Raw genomic sequence first — 12,529 nt, forward strand, 5'->3', positions numbered from 1 at the left:
TTGTATGAAAAACTAAAAAGTGCGCAAAATGTCAAACAAAGAAGGACTGCTCTTCTTCGCCATTGTTTTTGCGCAATAATCAAAACTTATTCTAATTATAAAAGTAAGACCTTCTAGATTTAAAAAAATGCATTTTTCCCATACAGGGAGTCAAACCCGGGCCGTCTGGGTGAAAACCAGAAATCCTAAGCGCTAGACCATATGGGATATCTGCTTAACTTAGGAAATGTTTTCTCGCTTATTAACAGCGCGAAGAATAGTATCATGATACGATGATGTTTTCTCCATAAATTTATTAAGCTCATATATGTGCCACACTTTACAAACATGTCTGCCGTGTCTTGACTGTGAAAGAGCTCCAGTTAACAAAAATGGTTTAAAAAAATGCCGAAACCCGGGATTTTTCAGAGTTCCTACAAACTCTCCGGATTGAACCAGGGACCTTCAGATCTTCAGTCTGACGCTCTCCCAACTGAGCTTTTTCGGCACGTTCATTTCCACACTTAGTCTGCTCGGGCTTAAATATGATGAATTTTGAATGAAAAAATTAAAAAGTGCCAAAATGGCAACCAAAGAAGGACTGCTCTTCCTCGCCATTGTTTTTGCGCAATAATCAAAACTTTGTTTTTGCGCAATAGTCGAGACTTTATCTAATTAAATCGGTAAGAACTTCTAGATTAAAATAAAAGAGATTTTCCCATAACGGGAGTCGAACCCGGGCCGTCTGGGTGAAAACCAGAAATCCTAACCGCTAGACCATATGGGATACCTGCTCACCTTAGGAAATGTTTTCTTGATTAAATACAGCGCGAAGAATAGTATTATGATACGATGATGTTTTCTCCATAAATTTATCAAGCTCATATTTGTGCCATTCTTTACAAACATGTCTGCCGTGTCTTGACAGTGAAAGAGCTCCAGTTAACAAAAATGGTTTAAAAAAATGCCGGAACCCGGGATTTTTCAGAGTTGCTACAAACTCTCCGGATTGAATCAGGGACCTTCAGATCTTCTGTCTGAAGCTCTCCCAACTGAGCTATTTCGGCACGTTTATGTCCAGACTTAGTCTGCTCGGGCTTAAATATGATGAATTTTGAATAAAATAATAAAAAGTGGGCAAAATGGCAACCAAAGAAGGACTGCTCTTCTTCGCCATTGTTTTTGCGCAATAATCAAAACTTTATCTAATTATAAAAGTAAGAACTTCTAGATTTAAAAAAATGCATTTTTTCCCATACCGGGAGTCGAACCCTGGCAGTCTGGGTGAAAAGCAGAAATCCTAACCGCTAGACCATATGGGATATCTGCTCACCTTAGGAAATGTTTTCTTGATTAAATACAGCGCGAAGAATAGTATTATGATACGATGATGTTTTCTCCATAAATTTATCAAGCTCATATTTGTACCATTCTTTACAAACATGTCTGCCGTGTCTTGACTGTGAAAGAGCTCCAGTCAACAAAAATGGTTTAAAAAATTGCCGAAACCCGGGAATGTTCAGAGTTCCTACAAACTCTCCGGATTGAACCAGGGACCTTCAGATCTTCAGTCTGACGCTCTCCCAACTGAGCTATTTCGGCAAGTTCACGTCCAGACTTCGTCTGCTCGGGCTTAAATATGATGAATTTTGTATGAAAAACTAAAAAGTGCGCAAAATGTCAAACAAAGAAGGACTGCTCTTCTTCGCCATTGTTTTTGCGCAATAATCAAAACTTTTTCTAATTATAAAAGTAAGACCTTCTAGATTAAAAAAAATGCATTTTTCCCATACCTTGAGTAGAACCCGGGCCGTCTGGGTGAAAACCAGAAATCCTAACCGCTAGACCATATGGGATATCTGCTCAACTTAAGAAATGTTTTCTTGCTTATTAACAGCGCGAAGAATAGTATCATGATACGATGATGTTTTCTCCATAAATTTATTAAGCTCATATATGTGCCATACTTTACAAACATGTCTGCCGTGTCTTGACTGTGAAAGAGCTCCAGTTAACAAAAATGGTTTAAAAAAATGCCGAAACCCGGGATTTTTCAGAGTTCCTACAAACTCTCCGGATTGAACCAGGGACCTTCAGATCTTCAGTCTGACGCTCTCCCAACTGAGCTATTTCGGCACGTTCATGTCCACACTTAGTCTGCTCGGGCTTAAATATGATGAATTTTGAATGAAAAAATAAAAAGTGCCAAAATGGCAACCAAAAAAAGACTGCTCTTCCTCGCCATTGTTTTTTGCGCAATATTCAAAACTTTGTTTTTGCGCAATAGTCGAAACTTTATCTAATTAAATCGGTAAGAACTTCTAGATTAAAATAAAAGAGATTTTCCCGTACCGGGAGTCGAACCCTGGCAGTCTGGGTGAAAACCAGAAATCCTAACCGCTAGACCATATGGGATATCTGCTTAACTTAGAAAATGTTTTCTTGCTTATTAACAGCGCAAAGAATAGTATCATGATACGGTGATGTTTTCTCCATAAATTTATTAAGCTCATATTTGTGCCATACTTTACAAACATGTCTGCCGTGTCTTGACTGTGAAAATCTACAGTCAACAAAAATGGTTTAAAGAAATGTCGAAACCCGGGATTGTTCAGAGTTCCTACAAACTCTCCGGATTGCACCAAGGACCTTCAGATCGTCAGTCTGACGCTCTCCCAACTGAGCTATTTCGTCACGTTCATGTCCAGACTTAGTCTGCTCGGGCTTAAATATGATGAATTTTGAGTAAAAAAATAAAAAGTGCGCAAAATGGCAACCAAAGAAGGACTGCTCTTCTTCGCCATTGTTTTTGCGCAATAATCAAAACTTTATCTAATTATAAGAGTAAAACCTTCTAGATTTAAAAAAATGCATTTTTACCATACCGGGAGTCGCACCCGGTCCGTCTGAGTGACAACCAGATATCCTAACCGCTAGACCATATGGGATATATATCTGCTCACCTTAGGAAATGTTTTCTTGATTAAATACATTGCGGAGAATAGTATTATGATACGATGATGTTTTCTCCATAAATTTATCAAGCTCATATTTGTGCCATTCTTTACAAACATGTCTGCCGCGTCTTGACTGTGAAAGAGCTCCAGTTAACAAAAATGGTTTAAAAACATGCCGAAACCCGGGATTTTTCAGAGTTTCTACAAACTCTCCGGATTGAACCAGGGACCTTCAGATCTTCATACTGACGCTCTAACAACTGAGCTATTTCGGCACGTTCATGTCCAGACTTAGTCTGCTCGGGCTTAAATATGAAGAATTTTGTATGAAAAAATAAAAAGTGCCAAAATGGCAACCAAAGAAGGACTGCTCTTCCTCGCAATTGTTTTTGCGCAATAATCAAAACTTAATCTAATTATAAAAGTAAGAACTTCTAGATTTAAAAAAATGCATTTTTCCCATACCGGGAGTCGCATCCGGTCCGTCTGAGTGAAAACCAGATATCCTAACCGCTAGACCATATGGGATATATATCTGCTCACCTTAGGAAATGTTTTCTTGATTAAATACCTTGCGAAGAATAGTATTATGATACGATGATGTTTTCTCCATAAATTTATCAAGCTCATATTTGTGCCATTCTTTACAAACATGTCTGCCGCGTCTTGACTGTGAAAGAGCTCCAGTCAACAAAAATGGTTTAAAGAAATGCCGAAACCCGGGATTGTTCAGAGTTCCTACAAACTCTGCGGAATTGCACCAAGGACCTTCAGATCTTCAGTCTGACGCTCTCCCAACTGAGCTATTTCGGCACGTTCATGTCCAGCCTTAGTCTGCTCGGGCTTAAATATGATGAATTTTGAATGAAAAAATAAAAAGTGCGCAAAATGGCAACCAAAGAAGGACTGCTCTTCTTTGCCATTGTTTTTGCGCAATAATCAAAACTTTATCTAATTATAAAAGTAAGACCTTCTAGATTTAAAAAAATGCATTTTTCCCATACCGGGAGTACAACCCGTGCCGTCTGGGTGAAAACCAGAAATCCTAACCGCTAGTCCATATGGGATATCTGCTCACCTTAGGAAATGTTTTCTTGATTAAATACAGCGCGAAGAATGGTATTATGATACGATGATGTTTTCTCCATAAATTTATCAAGCTCATATTTGTGCCATTCTTTACAAACATGTCTGCCGTGTCTTGACTGTGAAAGAGCTCCAGTTAACAAAAATGGTTTAAAAAAATGCCGAAACCCGGTATTTTTCAGAGTTATTACAAACTCTCCAGATTGCACCAGGGACCTTCAGATCTTCAGTCTGACGCTATCCAAACTGAGCTATTTCGACACGTTCATGTCCAGACTTAGTCTGCTCGGGCTTAAATATGATGAATTTTGAATGAAAAAATAAAAAGTGCCAAAATGGCAACCAAAGAAAGACTGCTCTTCCTCGCCATTGTTTCTTGCGCAATATTCAAAACTTTGTTTTTGCGCAATAGTCGAAACTTTATCTAATTAAATCGGTAAGAACTTCTAGATTAAAATAAAAGAGATTTTCCCGTACCGGGAGTCGAACCCTGGCAGTCTGGGTGAAAACCAGAAATCCTAACCGCTAGACCATATGGGATATCTGCTCAACTTAGGAAATGTTTTCTTGCTTATTAACAGCGCGAAGAATAGTATCATGATACGGTGATGTTTTCTCCATAAATTTATTAAGCTCATATTTGTGCCATACTTTACAAACATGTCTGCCGTGTCTTGACTGTGAAAGAGCTACAGTCAACAAAAATGGTTTAAAGAAATGTCAAAACCCGGGATTGTTCAGAGTTCCTACAAACTCTCCGGATTGCACCAAGGACCTTCAGATCTTCAGTCTGACGCTCTCCCAACTGAGCTATTTCGGCACGTTCATGTCCAGACTTAGTCTGCTCGGGCTTAAATATGATGAATTTTGAATGAAAAAATAAAAAGTGCGCAAAATGGCAAACAAAGAAGGACTGCTCTTCTTCGCCATTGTTTTTGCGCAATAATCAAAATTTTATCTAATTATAAAAGTAAGACCTTCAAGATTTAAAAAAATGCATTTTTCCCATACCGGGAGTCGCATCCGATCCGTCTGAGTGAAAACCAGATATCCTAACCGCTAGACCATATGGGATATATATCTGCTCACCTTAGGAAATGTTTTCTTGATTAAATACATTGCGAAGAATAGTATTATGATACGATGATGTTTTCTCCATAAATTTATCAAGCTCATATTTGTGCCATTCTTTACAAACATGTCTGCCGCGTCTTGACTGTGAAAGAGCTCCAGTTAACAAAAATGGTTTAAAAAAATGCCGAAACCCGGGATTTTTCAGAGTTCCTACAAACTCTCCGGATTGAACCAGGGACCTTCAGATCTTCAGTCTGACGCTCTCCCAACTGAGCTATTTCGGCACGTTCATGTCCACACTTAGTCTGCTCGGGCTTAAATATGAAGAATTTTGTATGAAAAAATAAAAAGTGCCAAAATGGCAACCAAAGAAGGACTGCTCTTCCTCGCCATTGTTTTTGCGCAATAATCAAAACTTTATCTAATTATAAAAGTAAGAACTTCTAGATTTAAAAAAATGCATTTTTCCCATACCGGGAGTCGCATCCGGTCCGTCTGAGTGAAAACCAGATATCCTAACCGCTAGACCATATGGGATATATATCTGCTCACCTTAGGAAATGTTTTCTTGATTAAATACCTTGCGAAGAATAGTATTATGATACGATGATGTTTTCTCCATAAATTTATCAAGCTCATATTTGTGCCATTCTTTACAAACATGTCTGCCGCGTCTTGACTGTGAAAGAGCTCCAGTCAACAAAAATGGTTTAAAGAAATGCCGAAACCCGGGATTGTTCAGAGTTCCTACAAACTCTGCGGAATTGCACCAAGGACCTTCAGATCTTCAGTCTGACGCTCTCCCAACTGAGCTATTTCGGCACGTTCATGTCCAGCCTTAGTCTGCTCGGGCTTAAATATGATGAATTTTGAATGAAAAAATAAAAAGTGCGCAAAATGGCAACCAAAGAAGGACTGCTCTTCTTTGCCATTGTTTTTGCGCAATAATCAAAACTTTATCTAATTATAAAAGTATGACCTTCTAGATTTAAAAAAATGCATTTTTCCCATACCGGGAGTACAACCCGTGCCGTCTGGGTGAAAACCAGAAATCCTAACCGCTAGTCCATATGGGATATCTGCTCACCTTAGGAAATGTTTTCTTGATTAAATACAGCGCGAAGAATGGTATTATGATACGATGATGTTTTCTCCATAAATTTATCAAGCTCATATTTGTACCATTCTTTACAAACATGTCTGCCGTGTCTTGACTGTGAAAGAGCTCCAGTCAACAATAATGGTTTAACAAATATAAAAAGTGCGCAAAATGTCAACCTATGAAGGATTGCTTTTAGTCGCCATTGTTTTTGCGCAATTATCAAAACTTTATCTGATTTTAAAAATAAGACCTTCTAGATTTAAAAAAATGCATTTGTCCCATACCGGAAGTTGAAGCTGTCTGGGTGAAAACCACACATCCTAACCGATAGACCATATGGGATATCTGCTCACCTTCGGTAATGTTTTCTTGATTAATAAAAGCGGGAAGAATAGTATCATGATACGATGATGTTTTCTTCATAAATTTATCAAACTCATAATTGTGCCATACTTTAAAAACATGTTAGCCGTGTCTTTACTGTGAAAGAGCACGACTCAACAAATATGGTTTAAAAAATGCCGAAACCCGGGATTGTTCAGAGTTCCTACAAACTATCTGGATTAAACCAGGGACCTTTAGATCTTCAGTCTGACGCTCTCCCGACTGAGCTATTTCGGCACGTTCATGTTTTCTCCATAAATTTATCAAACTCATATTTGTGCCATACTTTACAAACATGTGAGTCGTGTCTTTACTGTGAAAGAGCTCGAGTCAACAAAAATGGTTTAAAAAAATGCCGAAACCCGGGATTGTTCAGAGTTCCTACAAAGTCTACGGATTGAATCAGGAACATTCAGATCTTCAGTCTGACGCTATCCAAACTGAGCTATTTCGGCACGTTCAAGTCCAGCAACAGTCTCATCGGGTTTAAGTATGACGAATTTTAAATGGCAAAATAAAAGGTGCGCCTAATGCCAACCAAAGAAGCACTGCTCTTCCTCGCCATTGTTTTTGCGCAATAATCAACACTTTATCTAATTATAAAAGTAATACCTTCTAGATTTAAAAAAATGCATTTTTCCCATACCGGGAGTCGAACCCGGGCAGTCTTGGTGAAAACCAGAAATCCTAACCGCTAGACCATATGGGATATCTGCTTACCTTAGGAAATGTTTTCTTGATTAAATACAGCGCGAAGAATAGTATCATGATACGATTATGTTACCTCTAATAAATTTATCAAACTCATATATGTGCCATACTTCACAAACATGTCTGCATGTGTCTTGACTGTGAAAGAGCTCCAGGCAACAAAAATGGTTTAAAAAAATACCGAAACCCGTGATTGTTCAGAGTTACTACAAACTCACCGGATTGAACCGGGGACCTTCGGATCTTTAGTCTGACGCTCTCCCAATTGAGCTATTTCGGCACGTTCATGTCCAGCCTTAGTCTGCTCGGGCTTAAATATGATGAATTTTGAATGAAAAAAAAATGTGCGCAAAATGGCAACCAAAAAAGGACTGCTTTTCCTCGCCATTGGTTTTGCGCAATAATCAAAACTTTATCTAATTATAAAAGTAAGACCTAGATTTAAAAAAATGCCTTTTTCCCATATCGGGAGTAGAACCCGGGCAGTCTGAGTAAAAACCAGAAATCCTAACCGCTAGACCATATGGGATATCTGCTCACTTTATTAAATGTTTTCTTGACTAAATACAGCGCGAAGAATAGTATTATGATTCGATGATGTTTTCTCCATAAATTTATCAAGCTCATATTTGTGCCATACTTAACAAACATGTCTGCCGTGTCTTGACTGTGAAAGAGCTACAGTCAACAAAAATGGTTTAAAGAAATGCCGAAAAACGGGGATGTTCAGAGTTCCTACAAACTCTCCGGATTGAACCAGGGACCTTCAGATCTTCAGTCGGACGCTCTCCCAACTGAGATATTTCGGCACGTTTATGTCCAGACTTCGTCTGCTCGGGCTTAAATATGATGAATTTTGTATGAAAAACTAAAAAGTGCGCAAAATGTCAAACAAAAAAGGACTGCTCTTCTTCGCCATTGTTTTTGCGCAATAATCAAAACTTTATCTAATTATAAAAGTAAGACCTTCAAGATTTAAAAAAATGCGTTTTTCCCATACCGGGAGTCGAACCCGGGCCGTCTGGGTGAAAACCAGAAATCCTAACCGGTAGACCATATGGGATATATATCTGCTCACCTTAGGAAATGTTTTCTTGATTAAATACATTGCGAAGAATAGTATTATGATTCGATGATGTTTTCTCCATAAATTTATCAAGCTCATATTTGTGCCATACTTAACAAACATGTCTGCCGTGTCTTGACTGTGAAAGAGCTCCAGTCAAAAAAAATGGTTTAAAAAATGCCGAAACCCGGGATTTTTCAGAGTAACTACAAACTCTCCGGATTGAACCAGGGACCTTCAGATCTTCAGTCTGACGCTCTCCCAACTGAGCTATTTCTGCACGTTCATGTCCAGACATAGTCTGCTCGGGCTTAAATATGATGAATTTTGAATGAGAAAATTTTTTTTTATAAAAGTCAGACCTTCTAGATTTAAAAAAATGCATTTTTCCCATACCGGGAGTCGAACCCGGGCGGTCTGGGTGAAAACCAGAAATCCTAACCGCTAGACCATATGGGATATCTGCTCACCTTAGGAAATGTTTTCTGGATTAAATACAGGGCGAAGAATAGTATCATAAACATATATCATATAACATGTATCATGAATATATACGAATTTCTAGATTTTAAAAAAAATGCATTTTTCTTATACCAGGAGTAGAACCCTGGCAGTCTGGGTGAAAACCAGAAATCCTAACCGCTAGACCATATGGGATATCTGTTCACCTTAGGTAATGTTTTCCTTCTTATTAACAGCGCGAATAATAGTATCATGATACGATCATGTTTTCTCCATAAATTTATCAAGCTCATATTTGTGCCATACTTTACAAACATGTCTGCCGTGTCTTGATTGTGAAAGAGCTCAAGTTAACAAAAATGGTTTAAAAAAATGCCGAAACCCGGGATTTTTCAGAGTTGCTACAATTTCTCCGGATTGAACCAGGGACCTTCAGATCTTCTGTCTGACGCTCTCCCAACTGAGCTATTTCGGCACGTTTATGTCCAGACTTAGTCTGCTCGGGCTTAAATATGATGAATTTTGAATAAAAAAAAAAAAAGTGGGCAAAATGGCAACCAAAGAAGGACTGCTCTTCTTCGCCATTGTTTTTGCGCAATAATCAAAACTTTATCTAAATATAAAAGTAAGAACTTCTAGATTTAAAAAAATGCATTTTTTCCCATACCGGGAGTCGAACCCTGGCAGTCTGGGTGAAAAGCAGAAATCCTAACCGCTAGACCATATGGGATATCTGCTCACCTTAGGAAATGTTTTCTTGATTAAATACAGCGCAAAGAATAGTATTATGATACGATGATGTTTTCTCCATAAATTTATCAAGCTCATATTTGTACCATTCTTTACAAACATGTCTGCCGTGTCTTGACTGTGAAAGAGCTCCAGTCAACAAAAATGGTTTAAAAAATTGCCGAAACCCGGGAATGTTCAGAGTTCCTACAAACTCTCCGGATTGAACCAGGGACCTTCAGATCTTCAGTCTGACGCTCTCCCAACTGAGCTATTTCGGCAAGTTCACGTCCAGACTTCGTCTGCTCGGGCTTAAATATGATGAATTTTGTATGACAAAAAAAGTGCGCAAAATGTCAAACAAAGAAGGACTGCTCTTCTTCGCCATTGTTTTTGCGCAATAATCAAAACTTTTTCTAATTATAAAAGTAAGACCTTCTAGATTAAAAAAAATGCATTTTTCCCATACCTTGAGTAGAACCCGGGCCGTCTGGGTGAAAACCAGAAATCCTAACCGCTAGACCATATGGGATATCTGCTCAACTTAGGAAATGTTTTCTTGCTTATTAACAGCGCGAAGAATAGTATCATGATACGATGATGTTTTCTCCATAAATTTATTAAGCTCATATATGTGCCATACTTTACAAACATGTCTGCCGTGTCTTGACTGTGAAAGAGCTCCAGTTAACAAAAATGGTTTAAAGAAATGCCGAAACCCGGGATTTTTCAGAGTTCCTACAAACTCTCCGGATTGAACCAGGGACCTTCAGATCTTCAGTCTGACGCTCTCCCAACTGAGCTATTTCGGCACGTTCATGTCCACACTTAGTCTGCTCGGGCTTAAATATGATGAATTTTGAATGAAAAAATAAAAAGTGCCAAAATGGCAACCAAAAAAAGACTGCTCTTCCTCGCCATTGTTTTTTGCGCAATATTCAAAACTTTGTTTTTGCGCAATAGTCGAAACTTTATCTAATTAAATCGGTAAGAACTTCTAGATTAAAATAAAAGAGATTTTCCCGTACCGGGAGTCGAACCCTGGCAGTCTGGGTGAAAACCAGAAATCCTAACCGCTAGACCATATGGGATATCTGCTTAACTTAGAAAATGTTTTCTTGCTTATTAACAGAGCAAAGAATAGTATCATGATACGGTGATGTTTTCTCCATAAATTTATTAAGCTCATATTTGTGCCATACTTTACAAACATGTCTGCCGTGTCTTGACTGTGAAAATCTACAGTCAACAAAAATGGTTTAAAGAAATGTCGAAACCCGGGATTGTTCAGAGTTCCTACAAACTCTCCGGATTGCACCAAGGACCTTCAGATCGTCAGTCTGACGCTCTCCCAACTGAGCTATTTCGTCACGTTCATGTCCAGACTTAGTCTGCTCGGGCTTAAATATGATGAATTTTGAATAAAAAAATAAAAAGTGGGCAAAATGGCAACCAAAGAGGGACTGCTCTTCTTCGCCATTGTTTTTGCGCAATAATCAAAACTTTATCTAAATATAAAAGTAAGAACTTCTAGATTTAAAAAAATGCATTTTTTCCCATACCGGGAGTCGAACCCTGGCAGTCTGGGTGAAAAGCAGAAATCCTAACCGCTAGACCATATGGGATATCTGCTCACCTTAGGAAATGTTTTCTTGATTAAATACAGCGCGAAGAATAGTATTATGATACGATGATGTTTTCTCCATAAATTTATCAAGCTCATATTTGTACCATTCTTTACAAACATGTCTGCCGTGTCTTGACTGTGAAAGAGCTCCAGTCAACAAAAATGGTTTAAAAAATTGCCGAAACCCGGGAATGTTCAGAGTTCCTACAAACTCTTCGGATTGAACCAGGGACTATCAGATCTTCAGTCTGACGCTCTCCCAACTGAGCTATTTCGGCAAGTTCACGTCCAGACTTCGTCTGCTCGGGCTTAAATATGATGAATTTTGTATGAAAAAATAAAAAGTGCGCAAAATGTCAAACAAAGAAGGACTGCTCTTCTTCGCCATTGTTTTTGCGCAATAATCAAAACTTTTTCTAATTATAAAAGTAAGACCTTCTAGATTTAAAAAAGGAATTTTTTCCATACCGGGAGTCGAACCCTGGCCTTCTGGGTGAAAACCAGAAATCCTAACCGCTATACCATATGGGATATCTGCTCACCTTAGGAAATGTTTTCTTGATTAAATACAGCGCGAAGAATAGTATCATGATACGATGATGTTTTCTCCATAAATTTATCAAGCTCATATTTGTGCCATTCTTTACAAACATGTCTACCGTGTCTTGACTGTGAAAGAGCTCCAGTCAACAAAAATGGTTTAAAGAATTGCCAAAAACCGGGACTTTTCAGAGTTCCCACAAACTCTCTGGATTGAACCAGGGACCTTCTGATCTTCAGTCTGACGCTCTCCCAACTGAGCTATTTCGGCACGTTCATGTCCAGACTTAGTCTGCTCGGGCTTAAATATGATGAATTTTGAATGAAAAAATAAAAAGGGCCAAAATGGCAACCAAAGAAGGACTGCTCTTCTTCGCCATTGTTTTTGCGCAATAGTCGAAACTTTTTCTAATTAAATAGGTAAGAACTTCTAGATTAAAATAAAAGAGATTTTCCTTACCGGGAGTCGAACTCTGGCAGTCTGGGTGAAAACCAGAAATCCTAACCGCTAGACCATATGGGATATCTGCTTAACTTAGGAAATCGTTTCTTGCTTATTAACAGCGCGAAAAATAGTATCATGATACGATGAGGTTTTCTCCATAAATTTATCAAGCTCATATTTGTGCCATACTTTAAAAACATGTCTGCCGTGTCTTGACTGTCAAAGAGCTCCAGTCAACAAAAATGGTTTAAAAATATGCCGAAACCCGGGATTTTTCAGAGTTCCTACAAACTCTCCGGATTGAACCAGGGACCTTCAGATCTTCAGTCTGACGCTCTCCCTACTGCGCTTTTTCGGCACGTTCATG

At 38.5% G+C, this 12,529-nt stretch overlaps 19 non-coding genes across 19 annotated transcripts; all 19 read right to left on the bottom strand.

Annotated features, from left to right (window-relative positions):
- Positions 1–385: 385 nt before the first annotated feature.
- Trnaf-gaa lies at positions 386–487 on the bottom strand. Its single transcript has one exon. It is a non-coding gene; the product is annotated as a tRNA-Phe (tRNA).
- Positions 488–694: 207 nt separating this feature from the next.
- Trnae-uuc lies at positions 695–766 on the bottom strand. Its single transcript has one exon. It is a non-coding gene; the product is annotated as a tRNA-Glu (tRNA).
- Positions 767–1,479: 713 nt separating this feature from the next.
- On the bottom strand, positions 1,480–1,581 carry Trnaf-gaa. Its single transcript has one exon. It is a non-coding gene; the product is annotated as a tRNA-Phe (tRNA).
- Positions 1,582–2,013: 432 nt separating this feature from the next.
- On the bottom strand, positions 2,014–2,115 carry Trnaf-gaa. Its single transcript has one exon. It is a non-coding gene; the product is annotated as a tRNA-Phe (tRNA).
- Positions 2,116–2,322: 207 nt separating this feature from the next.
- Positions 2,323–2,394, bottom strand: Trnae-uuc. The gene has a single exon. It is a non-coding gene; the product is annotated as a tRNA-Glu (tRNA).
- A 1,252-nt stretch (positions 2,395–3,646) lies between these two features.
- Positions 3,647–3,749, bottom strand: Trnaf-gaa. The gene has a single exon. It is a non-coding gene; the product is annotated as a tRNA-Phe (tRNA).
- Positions 3,750–4,490: 741 nt separating this feature from the next.
- On the bottom strand, positions 4,491–4,562 carry Trnae-uuc. Its single transcript has one exon. It is a non-coding gene; the product is annotated as a tRNA-Glu (tRNA).
- A 716-nt stretch (positions 4,563–5,278) lies between these two features.
- Positions 5,279–5,380, bottom strand: Trnaf-gaa. Its single transcript has one exon. It is a non-coding gene; the product is annotated as a tRNA-Phe (tRNA).
- A 435-nt stretch (positions 5,381–5,815) lies between these two features.
- On the bottom strand, positions 5,816–5,918 carry Trnaf-gaa. The gene has a single exon. It is a non-coding gene; the product is annotated as a tRNA-Phe (tRNA).
- Positions 5,919–6,717: 799 nt separating this feature from the next.
- Positions 6,718–6,819, bottom strand: Trnaf-gaa. Its single transcript has one exon. It is a non-coding gene; the product is annotated as a tRNA-Phe (tRNA).
- Positions 6,820–8,284: 1,465 nt separating this feature from the next.
- Positions 8,285–8,356, bottom strand: Trnae-uuc. The gene has a single exon. It is a non-coding gene; the product is annotated as a tRNA-Glu (tRNA).
- Positions 8,357–8,537: 181 nt separating this feature from the next.
- Trnaf-gaa lies at positions 8,538–8,639 on the bottom strand. Its single transcript has one exon. It is a non-coding gene; the product is annotated as a tRNA-Phe (tRNA).
- Positions 8,640–8,746: 107 nt separating this feature from the next.
- On the bottom strand, positions 8,747–8,818 carry Trnae-uuc. Its single transcript has one exon. It is a non-coding gene; the product is annotated as a tRNA-Glu (tRNA).
- A 376-nt stretch (positions 8,819–9,194) lies between these two features.
- Positions 9,195–9,296, bottom strand: Trnaf-gaa. The gene has a single exon. It is a non-coding gene; the product is annotated as a tRNA-Phe (tRNA).
- Positions 9,297–9,729: 433 nt separating this feature from the next.
- On the bottom strand, positions 9,730–9,831 carry Trnaf-gaa. The gene has a single exon. It is a non-coding gene; the product is annotated as a tRNA-Phe (tRNA).
- Positions 9,832–10,260: 429 nt separating this feature from the next.
- On the bottom strand, positions 10,261–10,362 carry Trnaf-gaa. Its single transcript has one exon. It is a non-coding gene; the product is annotated as a tRNA-Phe (tRNA).
- Positions 10,363–10,569: 207 nt separating this feature from the next.
- Trnae-uuc lies at positions 10,570–10,641 on the bottom strand. Its single transcript has one exon. It is a non-coding gene; the product is annotated as a tRNA-Glu (tRNA).
- Positions 10,642–11,353: 712 nt separating this feature from the next.
- Trnaf-gaa lies at positions 11,354–11,455 on the bottom strand. Its single transcript has one exon. It is a non-coding gene; the product is annotated as a tRNA-Phe (tRNA).
- Positions 11,456–11,636: 181 nt separating this feature from the next.
- On the bottom strand, positions 11,637–11,708 carry Trnae-uuc. Its single transcript has one exon. It is a non-coding gene; the product is annotated as a tRNA-Glu (tRNA).
- Between the last annotated feature and the right edge of the window lie 821 nt (positions 11,709–12,529).

The sequence above is a fragment of the Nematostella vectensis genome, chromosome 11 (genome assembly GCF_932526225.1).
Source record: "Nematostella vectensis chromosome 11, jaNemVect1.1, whole genome shotgun sequence".
Taxonomy (NCBI): Eukaryota; Metazoa; Cnidaria; class Anthozoa; order Actiniaria; family Edwardsiidae; genus Nematostella; species Nematostella vectensis.